This window comes from Pseudorca crassidens, chromosome 4 (genome assembly GCF_039906515.1).
Source record: "Pseudorca crassidens isolate mPseCra1 chromosome 4, mPseCra1.hap1, whole genome shotgun sequence".
NCBI lineage: Eukaryota > Metazoa > Chordata > Mammalia > Artiodactyla > Delphinidae > Pseudorca > Pseudorca crassidens.
This window is the reverse complement of record NC_090299.1, coordinates 65,205,568-65,221,484: the sequence shown is the minus strand read 5'-3', so window position 1 is coordinate 65,221,484 and position 15,917 is coordinate 65,205,568. Positions and strand designations below refer to the sequence as shown.

At 38.4% G+C, this 15,917-nt stretch overlaps 1 long non-coding RNA gene across 2 annotated transcripts; it reads left to right on the top strand.

Annotated features, from left to right (window-relative positions):
- The first annotated feature begins 3,530 nt into the window (after window positions 1-3,530).
- On the top strand, window positions 3,531-14,019 carry LOC137223660 (uncharacterized). Of its 2 annotated transcripts, XR_010942963.1 has the most exons (4): window positions 3,531-3,713; window positions 6,681-6,793; window positions 8,326-8,577; window positions 13,369-14,019. It is a non-coding gene; the product is annotated as an uncharacterized lncRNA (long non-coding RNA). The 2 variants fall into 2 exon arrangements; XR_010942962.1 differs by lacking the exon at window positions 3,531-3,713 and having other exon boundaries at window positions 5,758-6,793.
- Window positions 14,020-15,917: the final 1,898 nt, after the last annotated feature.

The window sequence follows — 15,917 nt, the reverse complement described above, 5'->3', positions numbered from 1 at the left end:
CAGGTTATCATTACCATGCATACTCACCATGGTGCTGCAGGATTCTTATTCCTGGGGACTCAGTCAATGAGTCTAGGTCTGAAAACAATCTGATCCTGAAACCAGGCAAGGAATTGTAACTTCTTATTGGGGTGCCCTCTCTTAGGCTTGTGGTCTCCTATACTTGATTTCTTCTACTAAAAAGTGCTACTTCCCTGCTTGCCCAGAGGTCCAATCCATGTGAAATCATATTCATACTCCCACTGCAGATTGGTAGAATCCAAACTTCCTTTACTTTCTGCACCTCCCACCAAACCCTAAGTTCCAGGAACACTGAACTTTTAGCATTCTCAAAATAGGCGATGCCCTTGCAGGTTTCCAGATACCAATTATACTCTCAATATTGGTTGTATCCTCCTAGTAAATTTCTACTCTTCCTTCAAGACAAAGACAAAATGTCTCTTCTGTGAAGCCCATCCCTCACTCCCTTCCACTGTGCTCCTATAACCCTCTTTTATTCCTTGATTGTACATTTATCACACTGTATGAGAATTATCTGCTTACATGTGAGGGCTTGATAGCAGAGTCTGCCTTAATTCTCTTCCTATTGTAATTGAGCAGGACCCTATAGGGCCTTCCCGGGACAGGCCTCTACTCCATATCCTCTGCTTTAGCTCCTTTCTGAAGTACCTAGATAATAATATCTAATGCATATTTCCTGAGTTCTTCAGGTGCTAAAACCACCACCAAATGGAAGAAATTAACTGCTTGATGATCTTGAGCTTGTAGCCCCCAGACCTTCTGGCACCTAAGGATTGATCACCATCAACCAATCAGAGAATTGTGCAGGAGGTGATCACCTACCCTGGGATGCCCCTCCCTCACCTTGCCTTTAAAAATGCTTTGCTGTAACCCTTCAGGATGTCGGAGGTTTTGAACACCCGTACTCCTTTCTCGTCCCTGTAATAATCCTTTGTCTGCTCCAAACTCCGTTTCAGTTTGTTTGGCCTCGCTGTGTGTGGAACATACAAACTTGCGTTTGGTAACACTATCCCCTCATCTTGGCATGCTTCAGCACATGAGTTGGAGCTCAATAAATGTGTGCTGAATTAATTAAGCTTCCTTCTTAGCCAACTGTCTTCAAAGTGGCTGTGACTAGTACAGGGCAGTGTGAGTGGTCTTAATTAGCCCTATTTTGCAAAATTCATATGCTCAATTTTCTTCTTCTCATATGTTAATTTTATAATTGCACTTATTACATGTTTTATAGATGATATCTGGGAATGAGATCCCCATCATCTCTATTCCCACAAAGATTTCAAAATAAAATTTTACCTGATACTTATTTATTTATTTTTAATTTATTTATTATTTGGCTGTGTTGGGTCTTCATTGCTGTGCACGGGCTTTCTCTAGTTGCAGCGAGTGGGGGCTACTCTTTTTTTTTTTTAATATATTTTGTTTTTTTAAATAAGTTTATTTATTTATTTATGGCTGTGTTGGGTCTTCATTTCTGTGCGAGAGCTTTCTCTAGTTGCGGCGAGCGGGGGCCACTCTTCATCGCGGTGCATGGGCCTCTCACTGTTGCAGCCTCTCTTGTTGCGGAGCACAGGCTCCAGATGCGCAGGCTCAGTAGCTGTGGCTCATGGACCCATTTTCTCCACGGCATGTGGGATCTTCCTAGACCAGGGCTTGAACCCATGTGCCCTGCGTTGGCAGGCAGATTCTCAACCACTGCGCCACCAGGGAAGCCCGGGGCTACTCTTCATTGCGGTGCATGGGCTTCTCATTGTGGTGGCTTCTTTTGTTGTGGAGCACAGGCTCTAGGTGCAGGGCTTCAGTAGTTGTGGCATGGGGGCTCAGTAGTTGTGGCTCATGGGCTCAGTAGTTGTGGCTTGCAGGCTCAGTAGTTGTGGTGCACGGGCTTGGTTGCTCCACGGCATGTGGGATCTTCCCGGACCAGGGCTTGAACCCGTGACCCCTGCATTGGCAGGCAGATTCCCAACCACTGCGCCACCAGGGAAGTCCTTACCTGATATTTAAACAAGAAAAAATCCACACATAATGGATATAATCCATTTTATGTTAGAAGGCGGCCAGATATTTTCTGTAAATGAGGAATGGATTTGCCAAGAAACTTCAGTTTAGGTGGTCAGCAGGTCAAATGCAGGAGGGAGGATTGGAATTTGATTATGATTACTATGTTCCTAGTATTCTAATAAAATCAGTCTGAAAAAGCATGGCCTAGCATAAACCAGGAAGCCCCAAAAGCCAGAAGGTGGCAGAATCCCTCCCAGCCCTGCCCATGCCTACAGCCTGACCCCTGAATTGGAGTCCTCCAGTGCCCGTGACAGGGGTCCACCTGCTGCCATCTGATACACCACTCTCATCCCTTCTTCTGATTCCACCAGACCTAGCAAATGACCTTCTGCTTGTATATAATTTGGTTTCTATCACATCATACTGAGCGTGATAGTTGCAGTTATTACTATAAATTAAGTAATCTGCCGGTGTGGTGAATATGAAGTATTAACTATAAAGTATTCTGACCAAACTAAGTCTCTGTGACTAAAAGCTGGAACTCTGATCCAGGTTTGGCAGCCAGCCTGCCTCTACCTGGGGGAACCTTACCTTCTCTCAAACCACTACATATATGATGGTTTCCTAAGCATATGTATCTTCTTCTACGTGGGGTCCCTTAGGACTCATATGTTTCCTTATTGTATTACTTTCTTTCTGAGTATACATCTTGTCTCTTCCTTTAGATCAGTGTTCTTCAAGTATTTTTGGCTAGCATGGACTACATTTATACACATTTATTACCTGTATAAACAATGTACCCCGCTCACACATTTTTTTTTTTTTCGGTACGCAGGCCTCTCACTGTTGTGGCCTCTCCCTTTGTGGAGCAAAGGCTCCGAACGCACAGGCCCATCGGCTATGGCTCACGGTCCCAGTCGCTCTGCGGCATGTGGGATCTTCCCGGACCGGGGCACGAACCCGTGTCCCCTGCATCAGCAGGCGGACTCTCAACCACTGTGTCACCTGGGAAGCCCTCCCCTCACACATTTTTAAATTGACATCTAAAATTTTTTTTCTCAAGTTTAAAGCAATGCAAAGAATATAATTTCTGGTGCATTAGATATATTTATAAAGTATTATTCTTTTAAATGTATTCAAAAGAATTAAATATCACAGCAGTTTGATACTCACTATCATGTATTTTTAATATACTTAAGCCAGCTGTTCATTAATAGTTGGTAATCTTATATTGTCCCTTTTTGCTCTTTATTTCATATTTCCATTCCATTTCTCCCAGAAAATTTTATCCTAATGTAATGTATTTTTGTCCCTAACAGTATTTCATTTATCATTCTAGCATAATTCTCTGCAATACAGAAATTAAATTTTATTTTTATTTCCTGTGACCTAAGTCTGTAAATATTTTAAAGTATCTCCTAGTTTGAGTTACTATTACTACCAGCAGATTATTAATTAAAGTACCATACATATGTTACAAATTTTTTTTTTTTTTTTTTTTTGCGGTACGCGGGCCTCTCACTGTTGTGGCCTCTCCCGTTGCAGAGCACGGGCTCTGGACACGTAGGCTCAGCAGCCATGGCTCACAGGCCCAGCCACTCGGCGTCATGTGGGATCTTCCCAGACCAGGGCATGAACCCATGTTCCCTGCATCGGCAGGCGGACTCTCAACCACTGCGCCACCAGGGAAGCCCGTATGTTACAAATTTTATGAATAATTATTAAACATAAAAAGTAAAAATGTTTTTGGAAGTGCATCTCAATGAGATGAATGAGGCTGCATTTAAAAAAATTAATTTATGTATTTTAGATGAATAAAGGTACTACTATTGCTAGAAGGTTTAATAGTAATGATAGTAAAACTTTTTCTTCTACTATTGAGACAGGGCTTGACATCAATTCCATTGTTTTTCGGTGTTACAGATATAGCTTGGAGAAACCTTATTCACATGAAAAGAATAGATGGGAATGGAAGGAATTTTGTTGTACCAATGCCACTACAATTTTTGCACTTCATCTAAGTTATATGCCAAAATCATATAAAGATTATGTTCAGTCATCTATTAGCTGATGATTCATTCCTTCAATTTTAACTGCAAAGAATCAGAATCACAGGACTTGTACACCAACACAGCTTTTATAGTCTTTAACGACTTCAGCACTGCTGGCAGCATGTTGAACTGTACCTTTGCTTAGTTTTACACCTGAGGAAATACACCAGAGTTAGAATCAGGTTGGGACAGAGACGTGCCTTTCTTTTGTAAAGAAGATGAAGAGTGACCGTGAAAGGGAAGATGGGAAGGAGGACCAGCCTGACACAGATACCTTCCCAGGCTGACTTTTAGGAAGGATCTTTCTCTCATTGAAGCGGTTGTGAGGATTGGGGAATAGAAGCTACTGTGCTCATCACAGAGTTTTTTAGCTACTTTATGTACAGACCCTGGTTAAAAGAACTTACCCACTTTAATTTTTTTTCTGTTTTTTACTTTTTGGGTTAATCTCTCCTAATTTCTATCTGTGTTTTCTCCAGTCCAAGAGAATTGGACATATCTGTGGATAATTATAACCAGCTAGGGAGACATATAGTAGCTTGAGGGTATAGAGGCTGTTTCTACATGTTTAACAAATGTAATTATCTGACATTATTTTTAGAGGACATTCAATTGGTTCATGTAGTGGACATGTGTTGTTTTTGCCTACTTAGCATTCATTCCCCTTTTATTAACAGCACATCCTTTTTATGGGGAGGGGAAAGACACCCTCCCTAGTTCCCAGCCGTTTGCTTTGGTGGGGCTGGACTCCCTCACTCCCTTACGTTTCTGGCTTCATGATGGGCAGGAGCCTTAAGCCAGGCTCTCAATTCCAGGACTTTGGCCAGAGCTGCTGGGATCACTGGCCAGGAGAGTGCAGTCTGGAGCAGCTGGATGCCATAATGGGGAGAGGCTCTACCAGAGGGTGATTCAGCCCAGACAGAAGCAGGGAGGCAGGACATGGAGCTGGAGAAAGACCCAGTTCTGATGATATCCTGGGAATCCACTGGTCCCAGTCATCACCAGCCTACACCAAAACTCTCTAGTTATATGTGCCAATGCATTCTCTCTTTTGCCCTAGTCTGCTCTGGCCCTATAACTCAAAGTACCGTGACTAATGTGGTGGTGGTCCTCTTCAATAAAAGTCTTTCTACTCTGCAACACCAATGAAAAAGTGGGAATTATTTTGTAAATATAGATTATTGTATGAGGTATATATCTACACTCTTGAATACAGTGAAAAAGTATTATTTCTTTATTTTCAGTGTACTTCTGTAAAATTTTTTTTTAAATTGTGGTACAATATGCATAACATGAAATTTTTCTTCTTAACCGTTTTTAAGTGTATAGTTCAGTGGCATTAAGTACGTTCACACTGTTGTGCACCCGTCACCACTGTCCATCTCTAGAACTCTTTTCATCTTGCAAAAATGAAACTCTGAAAATATAACTCCTTATTTCCCCCTCCTCTAAACCCCTGGCAGCAGCTTTAATTATATTATACACATAGAAGACTGTGTGAGGCTAACACCTGAGGGAAATTGTACTCTAAAATGTGAGACATTTATTGTGCCTCTCTTGTTACTGCAAATGATATTTGGGGGATCCATTTATCAGATGTGCTGTTCGTTCTACATATTGTTGCAAAATCAATACTGAAATAAAATGGAGGTAAAATAACTCTGAACCTAGGGAGGTTTTTTTTTTAGTGTGTGTCATCAATGTGTCTCCTCAGAAAAAGACGATAATGTTTTGCAAGAACGTTTTAGACTTTATTTTGTCTTTGATACCTTCGACAATCTCTAAAGTTTAGAGACATTAGTTTATGTTAATAAAAGTTTTTCTGTATGCTGTTTATCTATTTTGAAAGGTCTTTCTTTGGAGTGGATGGGTGTATTGGTTTCTTAGGGCTGCCATAATGAAATACCACAAACTGGATGGCTCAAAACAACAAATATTTATTCCTTCACAGTTCTGGAGGGTAGGTGTCAGCAGGGCTGGTTCGTTCTGAGGGCTCTGAGGGGGAATCTGTTCTACGCTCCTCTCTTGGTGTTCCTGGCTTGATGTCATCTCTCCAATCTCTGTCAGGTTTAGTTGTTTTCTATTTTTTTGTTGTTGATGTTTTCAGGCCACCTTGTTTTACTTGGGTTATAAATTAGTACAAAAATGGATACTTTCAGGTAACCAACTGTGTCATCCCAGGATTACATTACAACATGGATATAGAGTTGACAGGTCTTACCCAACTTTGACATTCTTGTACCCTGGGGGTGAGTGGGTGTTTAACAAAGTTTTTCTTTTTTTATTGAAATATAGTTGATTTACAGTGTAGTATTAGTTTCAAGTATATAGCAAAGTGATTCAGATCTATCTATCTATATATAGATATATCTATATCTATCTATCTATATATTCTTTTTTAGATTCTTTTCCATTACAGGTTATTACAAGATATTGAGTATAGTTCCCTGTGCTATACTGTTGTTTTTTAAATGATGAAAACAGGAGCCAGTGTGTTTGTTTTCTGATGACTATAATCCAACAGGAACTTTACCACTCTAACATATATAATGTTTAGTGTTGGCTTTCTTTACTGTAAGCTCTGCTGACTTTTGATGGTTTATGTTGCAGGACAACTGACCCATTGCAGAAGAGCCTTAAAAGCTAAGGAGCTCTCTCCTTCAGGACCAAGGATGGCTTCAGTTCCAGGGATGCTACAGTTTATAAGCAGCTAAATACTAGCTGTAGGTACTTTTGGTACCTTATAAACTAGTAATAGAGTTCAACAAAATGTTTTCTGCACTAAAGTTTCGTAGATACTACAATTCTTACGAAGAAGGTTTTGAAACCGTGCATAATCATGGCAGAGTAGATGGGTTATCCTGGGGTAACAAACAACCCCTCAAATCCCAGTGGCTTAAAACAGCAGTGGTTTACCACCTGCTCACACTACATGTCCAAAGAAGGTCAGAGGGAGGCTCTGCTCACTATAGCCCCTCAAGGATCCGGGCTGAAGGAGGTATCACCTGGACATGAGCACAAGGCATATTAGTTCTTAAAGTTTCCGCTTGGCACTGACACACATCATTTCCACTCATGTTTCACTGGACAAAGCAAGTCATATGGCGATACTTGATTTAAAAGGAGGGTGGGAAATGTAGTTCCACCATATTCCCAGGAGGAGGACAACTGGAATATTTGTGGACAGGCCTAACGTCTACCACACCCTGAGTGGCAGATGGGTATTTAATGCAAAGCAATTCTGGTTATTGGAACCATTCCAACTTAGTAGCATAGAAAAGGGACCCCAACGTCAGTTGGTCAGACTTTGGAGATGGGTGGCAGGTTCTCAAATGTCTTTCCTCTGCTTCCTTATATTCTTGCCAGGTTAGCTACTATCTGATATTCTATGTTCACTTTTCCTGTAAGAACTATACGGTGATTTGATGGTACTCTAAAATTTCTTCTATTTCAATATTCCTTTACAATAACTTCCGAACAATTACAGTTGCCAATGAGTTCTCTAATCTAGATTCTACCTGCACTTTTGATCTCTTTTCACCCACATCTGGGACTTCTTATTTATTTGCTTTAAGTAACCTCTGGCCGGAGAATTGCATAGAGCTCAGTTCTGCCACTCATTTGTGTACATTTAGGTAAGTTACTTAACCTACATCTCCAAGGCTCAACTGCCTTACCTATGAAGTCAAATAATAATTGTTCTTACCTCCTAGGGTATTTTGAGTATTAAATGAGGTGATATTTGTAAATACTACCTACTATGGATATCAGCTAAACCTGACAAAATGCCAGCACCTTAGTGACCCACTTAATTTTCATAACAACTCTATGAGGTAAATATTATTATTACCCTCATTTTATATATGAGGAAATTGAGGCACAGAAAGTTAAATAACTTGCCCAGAGACACATAACCAGTAAGTGGTGGATCAGAAAGGCAACACCAGACAGTCTGTGCCAAAGACCATCGTCTTAACCTCTGTGTTCAGTGGAGTGGGACATAGTAAATGCTCATTTTTATTTTATGAATCTTATTATTATCGTTTGTCTCAAATGAAAGCCTATAGTTTTCTCATGGAAAAAAGTTAAAACCTCTTCTTTCTTGAAAAATATGATATTTGATAAAAATGCATGAATTCTTCTAATATTATTTAATGAAAAATAAACCGTAAGAGACACAATGGCATCTGTCTTGGTCTCTCCTGGTCTGTCTTGGCCTCTCTCTCTCTCCCTCCTGCCCTTTCTCTTGGATCAGTTGCTCTAGGGGAATCCAGCGGCCATGTCCCATGTCATGAAGATACTCAGGCTTCTCACATGAGGAGGAACTGAAGTCTCTGGCCAACATCCAGGTAGACACTGAGGACTGCCAAAAATCATGTGAGCAAGTATGGAAGCAGATTTTCCCCAGTCCAGCTTTCAGATGACTGCAGTCCCAGCTAACAGCTTGACTGCGATCTCATGAGAGAATCCAGCTAAGATGCACCCAGATGCTTTCCCCAAAGAAATGGTGAGACAATAAGTGGTTGTGATTTTCAGCTGCAAGGGGTAATTTGTTACATGGCAATTCATAAGGAAAACAGACATTGGTACCTGGAAATGGGGTGCTGCTATAATAAAAACTTAAAATGTGGTAGTGGCTTTTTAAAGAAATTCTTTTAAGTCCTTTACCTTTCTATATAAATTTCATATTTGCTTGTCAATTTCTTCTTCTTTTTTAAAAATTTATTTAGGCTGAACTGGGTCTTAGTTGTGGTATGTGGGATCTTTAGTTGCAGCATGCGAACTCTTAGTTGCGGCATGCATGAGGGATCTAGTTCCCCGACCAGGGATCAATCCTGGGCCCCCTGCGTTGGGAGTGCAAAGTCTTACCCACTAGACCACTAGGGAAGGCCCTTGTCAATTTCTTTATATAAGTATGCTAGGATTTTGGCTGGGATTGCATTGAATCTATAGAACAACATAGGGGTCGTTGCCACCTTACCAAATTGATTCCTCCATTCCACAAATATGGTATATCTCTTCATTTAATTATAAGGTTTTCTTTAACTTTTCTTTGCAATATTTTGTAGTTTTAGGTATATAGCTTTTACACATCTCTCATCATTTTTATTCCTGATATTTTTATGCTATTATAAATGTTTTTAAAACTTTCAATCATCACTGGTAAATAGAAATACAATTTTTCTTTTTTTTTTTTTTTTTTTTGTGGTATGCGGGCCTCTCACTATTGTGGCCTCTCCCGTTGCGGAGCACAGGCTCCGGACACGGAGGCTCAGCGACCATGGCTCACAGGCCCAGCCGCTCCGCGGCATGTGGGATCTTCCCGGACCGGGGCACGAACCCGTATCCCCTGCATCGGCAGGCGGACTCTCAACCACTGCGTCACCAGGGAAGCTCAGAAATACAATTTTTTTGATGCTACCATAATTTTTTTAAAATTTCAGTTTTTCATTGCTTGTAAATAGAAATTCAGTTTTTGTGTGTGTGAGCATTGGCCTTGGATCCTGTGACCCTTTTACATTTCCTTTTTGGTTCTAGTAGCTTCATTATAGATTCGATTGGATTAGCTATATAAATCATCATGTCATTTGCAAATAAAGACAGTTTTACTTCTTTCTAATCTGAATTCCTTTAATATGTTTAACACATACAAACACACACACAGGTACAACAACATGTGTATGTGCAGCTGGAGGCAATTTGCTAAAATTTTGTTAAGAGATTTTATACCTATATTCTCTGTAGTTCTCTTTTCTTGTCTGTGTTTATCTGGTTTGGTATCAGAATGATTCTGGCTTCATAAAATGAGTTAGGAAGTTTTTCCTCCTTTTCTATTTTATGAAAAAGTTTATTTAGAAGTTTTACTATTTCTTCTTTTAAAGTTTCATAAAATTCACTAGTGGCTTGAAGTTTTCAATTTCTTTAATGTATATAGGGCTTTTCAAGTTTTCTTTTTTCTCTTTATTAGCATAAAGTTGTTAATATTCTTTTATTAACTTGATATTGGCAATTTATAAATTTTATTTTTCTTTGATCAGTCTAACTAGAGGCTTACCAATTTTATTGATTTATGTCAAGGAGCCAGCATTTATTTTCATTTATATTTTCTACTATTTTTTCAATTTCTATTTTATTAATACTGTTATTTCCTATCTCCTAGTTACCTTGGGCTTAATTTGTTGTTTTTTGTTATTGTCATTTGTTTTGTTTTGTTTTGTTTTAGCATGAAAGCTTAGATTATTGGTTTGAGTATTTTCCTTTTAAAAAAAGTATTTAATGCTATAAATATTCTTCTAAACACTTAGCTGCATCCCACAAATTTTGATATTTTGTATTTGCATTCAAACTATTTTCTAATTTTTCCTGTGGTTTCTCCTTTGACTAATGGATTACTTAAGAGTGCATTGTTTAATTTTCAAATATTTGGGGATTTTCCAGATAATCTGTTAGTGATTTCTAGTTTAATTCTGTTACGATCAGAGAAAAAGCTTAGGATGATTTCAGTTTTTCCTGTGTACTTGAAACATTTGTGTATCTTGCTGTTGTTAGCCAGATTATTCTATAAATTTCAGTTAAGCCAAGTTGGTGACTAGAGTATTCAAGTCTTTTTTTAAATAGAAGTATAGTTGATTTACAATGTTGTGTAATTTCCAGATCTTTTATATCCTTTCTGATTTTTTGTCTACTTGTTTCACTCACTACTGAGAGAGGAGTGTTGAAGACTCCATGTATAATTGTATATTTGTCTCTTTCTCTTTTCACTTCTATCAGTTTTTGCTTTGTGTATTTTTGGCCTTGGATTTTTAGGTGCACACACATCAAGATTGTTGTGTTACTGACAAATGAATCCATATCTCATTTTATATTGTCTGTCTTTAACCCTGGTAATTTTTCATGTTCCGAAGTTACTTTATTTTATATAAATGTAACTAGTCCTTCTTCTGATGTCATAGACTGAATTGTGCCCCTACTCCCCAAATTTATATATTGAAGCACTAACCCCCAAGTACCTCAAAATGTGACTATATTTTGGAGATAGGGTCTTTAAAGAGGTAATTAAAGTTAAATGGAGTCATATAGTTGGGCTCCAATCTAACATGACTGGTGTTCTTATAAGAAGAGGAAGAGACACTAAGCAGGTACTTGCACAGAGGAAAGGTCATGTGAGGACAAAAGAGAGAAAGAAGTGATCTGTAAGCCAAGGAGAGAGGCCTCAGGAGAAACCAACCCTGCTGGCAACTTGATCTTGAACTTCCAGTCTTCAGAACTGTGAGGAAAATAAATTTCTGATGTTTAAGCCACCCAGTCTGTGGTATTTTGTTAAGGCAGCTTTAGAAAAATAATAACATTTGACTAGAGTTTTCATCATATATTTCCCCCAAGATTTTAATTTACCTATATAATTATATTTAAATTGGCTTTCTTGTAGATAGCATATAATTGGGTCATCTATTTCTATAGCCAATTTGAGAATCATTGTCTTTTAATTAGAGTGTTTAGACCACTTATATTTAATATAATTATTAATATGGCTAGACAGGTCCACAATTTTATTATGTTTTTTGCTTGTTTCCTATGTTTTGTTCTCTCTTCTTCCTTTCCTATATTCTTTTGGATTATTTAAATACTTTCAGTGTTCTCTCTTACTTTATGTATTGTACTTTTAGCCATGTCTCTTTTTCTTTTAGTGGTTACTCTAGGGACTATTAAATGTAAGCAGTGTAAAACACTGGTTAAAAGAAAGAAATCTGTTTATTTTTTCTTTGTGACTTCCCTTGCAAATCTTAGGAGATTAATATAAATGAGGCACTGTCATCTTAAACCTCATTGGAATTGAGGTTAATAATCCTAACCACACTGGATTTATATAAACACAAGTCACGTTGACAAAGGCAATGTGCTTGACTGATTTTCTGCATCTCACTGACTTTTTTCAAGATCAAATCCAGGAAAAATAAAGTGAGAACTATAGACTTCTGTGCAGGAGTTTTGTCTCAGCCAAAGTAGCATCAGATTTAAGACAATATAAAAAATCAAGTCATCTTACTAATATCATTCTCAAACTTGAAAAATTGCATGGGTTTTCCTGGGCTTAGAGTTTAGTAGATGTACAGACTGTTAAAATAAGGAAGTCTTAAATAAATGGAAAAATGTTATACATTTATGTATGAGATTATTCAATAGAGCAAAAATGTCAGTTCTCCTCAGATTAATCTATATGAAATATAATACTAATCAAAATTCTAAACATATTTCATCAAAATGATACATTTACTATAAATTTTATAAGGAAGATATATTGTGAATGAAGGGTTATGGCAGATTTGATAAAGCAGAAGAAAGAAGAGAGGCTTACCCTAGCAGATATCAAGATATATAACAAAGGTACATTTCTAATTTAGTTCTTTTCTTACAATAAATAACATGTACATGATGATATTGTCCCCATCTCCTCAAAACTATTATATGATTCAATAATACAAAATTTGGGGACTTCCCTGGTGGCACTGTGGTTGAGAATCCACCTGCCAATGCAGGGGGCACGGGTTCGAGCCCTGTTCCAGGAAGATCCCAAATGCCACGGAGCAACTAAGCCCGTGCACCACAACTACTGAGCCTGCACTTTAAAGCCCACGAGCCACAACTACTGAGCCCATGCACCACAACTACTGAAGCCCGCGCACCTAGAGCCCATGCTCTGCAACAAGAGAAGCCACCGCAATGAGAAGCCCGTGCACTGCAACGAAGAGTAGCCCCCACTCGCCGCCGCGCAGCAATGAAGACCCAATGCAGCCAAAAATAAATAAATAAAATAAATAAATAATAATACAAAATTTGATGTAATTTCAATGAAACTAAATGTTTTTCTCTCAGTGATAACCTTCTAGACAGGATATGAAGCTAGAACAAAAAAGTAAAAAATGGTAGAATATTTGCCTGCTCCACCTTTCCAGTTTTTGGACTCTATCCTATTCCTCCACTTCTTGGGAACTTTTTTTGTTGTTGTTGCACTATAGTTGATTTACAATGTTTCAGGTGTACAGCACAGTATATAGTAGTGTGTATCTGTTAACCCCAGATTTCTAATTTATCCGTCCCCCACATCTTGGGCATTTTATTTCAAGATTATTGCTAGTGCACAGTGGAAGAAAATATATTGTATTTTATCATGTTTACTAATGTTGTGACTGACTTTTTTTTCCTTTTTAATTGAAGTATAGCTGACATACAATATTATGTTAGTTTCAGGTGTCTGTAACTTTGATTTTTTTTTTTTTTTTTTTTTTTTTTTTTGCAGTACGCGGGCCTCTCACTATTGTGGCCTCTCCCGTAGCAGAGCACAGGCTCCGGACGTGCAGGCTCAGCGGCCATGGCTCACGGGCCCAGCCGCTCTGCGGCATGTGGGATCTTCCCGGACTGGGGCACGAACCCATGTCCCCTGCATCGGCAGGTGGACTCTCAACCACTGCGCCACCAGGGAAGCCCTGTAACTTCGATTTTTAACTTCTATAATCTAAATAACAATTATTACTTGCAAAGTCATTGTCTTGAAAACTATTTTCACGAGAAATCATAACTCATTTCATTAAAATAAAGACAGAAAATTCATCCTCAAAGAAAACTCATTTGTCTTCTAAGAACAGCATTTCAGAGATTCAAAGAAATTAGAAGTGGAAAAATCAATTAGAGATAATCTACCAGCTTGTCAGAAAGAATTGCTTTCTACAAAATATATTCTATTTCTTTGTCTAGGTTAATTTTTAAATGTCTCAAGGGATGGAGCACTTGTTATATCCCTCTGAAGTCTTTCCTTTTATATAACTGACCTTCCCAAGAATCTTGTTTTTTTTCTATTGTCTAAACTCCATGTTAGTTATTAATTCTGTGCTATTGCTTTTAATTATACTTTTTTCCTGTAATAATTCCTCTTCTCCCAAATTCTGTTTTTATACTCTCAGATATTTGTAAGAAGCTAGGCTTCATTTAAATTAATTACATATGTTTACTTATAATAAAAAAATCTTTTACATCAAAGAGATCGTTAGGTCTTTTTCTCCATTTTCCCTTTTTGTCCTGTCTGTCTCTCTCTGACACTCTCCCCTCCTCCCTCCTTCCCTCCTTCCCTCCCTCCCTCCTTTCCTTCCTTTCTTCCTTCACTTGCATTCTTTTTGTAGACAAGGCAATGGGGTGCTTAAAAGTGGAAGGTACTGGCAGGAACATGTAGAGAAAGGAGAAGACAAATTTTTTGCTTGATCCAGAAGACTATCAATTCCTTTGCAAATTAGCAATATGGTTCTTGTCTATCTCTGCTACGACTGAAGCATTTTTCTCTTGTTAATGATTTCTGGTTCTTTTATAACCCCTTTTGTCTTTCAACTTTATTTCAGATTTCCCCCTTTCTATTTAATTATGCTTATATAAATTTAAAATTCAGTATTTTTCCAGATTGGATGGTATTATTTGTTTTACCCTTTGAACATGAAGGTGATGGGTTTCCTCCATTTACAAGATTTAAATTCTAGCCTTTATCTGTGCAGATGATTAATAGTGAGATATCAGGTACATTGGTACTCTGGACTAAAATTTCTACTGTCTGAAGATAAGCAAAACAAGGATTTTAGAAGGGGTGAGAGAATATCATATGGCCAGTGATGGAGTTTGCCCTGAGCATAAGAACATAAATTCTCTGTAGCCAGGGTCAGTTCAATAAATGCCACAGTCTGCAGTAACAACTCTTGGTAACCTGGGGGAAAGGCAGACACAAAGAATGTGATGAATTTTATTGTGTGCTGATGTGCTAATAAATTGAGTTTCTATGAATTCCTGTATAAAGTCCATCCATTATCATTGTTCAAGAACCATGGAATAAGTGTTTATAAAATTTACTGAATATATTTTTAATAGTGAAAATTTACAGAGAAATTTAATTAGCTTTCTCCTCTTACCAGGAAGCTGTCAGGGCTTTAAAGCAAAAACAAAAACAAAATTTGTGGTGGAATTCCCTAGAAAAAGGACCATATACTACCTTTCACAGAGTCATAACATCTCATTAGGTAAGAGCCTAAGCTCTGGAACAAGACTGCCTTGCTCAAATTCTGCCTCTGTCTTTTTTTTTTTTTTTTTTTGCCTCTGTCTTTTAATAGCTGTGTGACCTTGGAAAAGTAACTTAACGCCTCTGTGTCTGTTTCCCCTTATAAAATGGTGATACAGCCTGAGGAAGAATTGAGTTATAAATTGAGAATGAACGGAGTTAAAATTGTAAAGTGCTTAGTACAGTACCTTAATAAAAGCTAATTTTCATTTTCTCTTTTCTTCATTCATTGAACAGATATTTATCAAGTGTCTTCTATGTGATAAGCCCAGAAATAGGAGTTCACAGTATAGCAACAAAGAATCATACAACATCTAACTGTATGTAGGGGGGCTCTGGAATGTCAGGCTCTGGAATCAAGAAATGAGCAATTAACTGTTACTGAACCGAACTTGCGTCCACTCACCCACTGCACAGCAAAGCCAACTTACTGACACCAGGTTGTGTTAAAGGAAAGCACACCATTTATTTGTAGGGTGCCCAGCAAGGAGTGTGAGTGGCTCATGCTCAAAGGCCCTGAAATCCCCAGTGGCTTTCAGTGAGGGGTTCTTAAAGGCAAGAACTGGTGTGAGGGCTGCAGGGTGTGTGTTTTTTTCTATCTGGTTGGTGAAATAACAGGGTGAAGTTTCGGGAATCTTAATCATCAATCTTCTGGGTTCCAACCAGTCTGGGGTCTACATGCTTATAGTCACCATCCTCCACCTGGGTGGGTCGGGGGCGGGGGGCCTTAGTTCCTGTAGAACAACTTAGAGAGT